Source organism: Corvus brachyrhynchos, unplaced genomic scaffold (assembly GCF_000691975.1).
Source record: "Corvus brachyrhynchos isolate BGI_N302 unplaced genomic scaffold, ASM69197v1 scaffold175, whole genome shotgun sequence".
In the NCBI taxonomy this organism is placed as follows: domain Eukaryota; kingdom Metazoa; phylum Chordata; class Aves; order Passeriformes; family Corvidae; genus Corvus; species Corvus brachyrhynchos.
In genome coordinates, this window is record NW_008238448.1 from 3537739 (window position 1) to 3538475 (window position 737).

At 41.9% G+C, this 737-nt stretch overlaps 1 protein-coding gene across 4 annotated transcripts in view; it reads right to left on the minus strand.

Moving 5' to 3' along the window:
• The window catches only part of ELOVL6 (ELOVL fatty acid elongase 6), a 73957-nt gene that overhangs the window by 24409 nt on the left and 48811 nt on the right, over positions 1-737 (minus strand). The gene's annotated exons all lie outside the window — the stretch shown is intronic.

Consider the following 737-nt stretch of genomic DNA (forward strand, 5'->3'; position numbering starts at 1 on the left):
TACAGTCAGGGCCAGGTGCAGGCAAAATTGACCCTGGGGAAGTTCTGGAAAATGACAGACAAATTTGGCTCCCATTCTTTGTCAGTTTCCAAACACTGAACTTCTGTGAGGAATAGAATAGATATTGCAGAGCCCAGACACACTTTTGCAAGCAAAACACAGCTGGTACTTGAACCAGTTGATCACATTTTGCACTTCATTTCTCTTTTTCATACAATTTTTTGTTTCCTGCAGAATCCTCCCTATATGGCAATTTAGTTTCCCACTGTTTCCTCTAAGAAGACACTCAAAGATCATGAGCACTGCAACACACCATGATGAACCCCACAAGAAGCAGAGAACCAGTGAGGAGAGGTCAATAGCCCCATTAAGCAGCAGGACCATGCTGGGTGGCATTGCCCTGTGGCATTGCCCTGCCCATGAGTGCTGGTTCAGGAAATTCAGTGCATTTGCTGAAAGGTTAAGCAGGGCTCTCTTAAGGAACTTCAATTACACTCTTCAAATTGCAAGTTTTATTTTTAAAACTGCCTGATAGTAGTTCAGCTCAGCAATAATCACCAAACATTTGAACTCTGCTACTATAACTCATTGTAAATCATCCATTAGAGGTCAAAAATGGACTCAGCCTGGGATTCCTTCCCACACGACACAGTATTACACTAAGACTTGATGATGTACACTATTAATGGTGGCCTAACTGGAAAGGTATCTGTTCAAGAATAGAATTTTTCCTACAT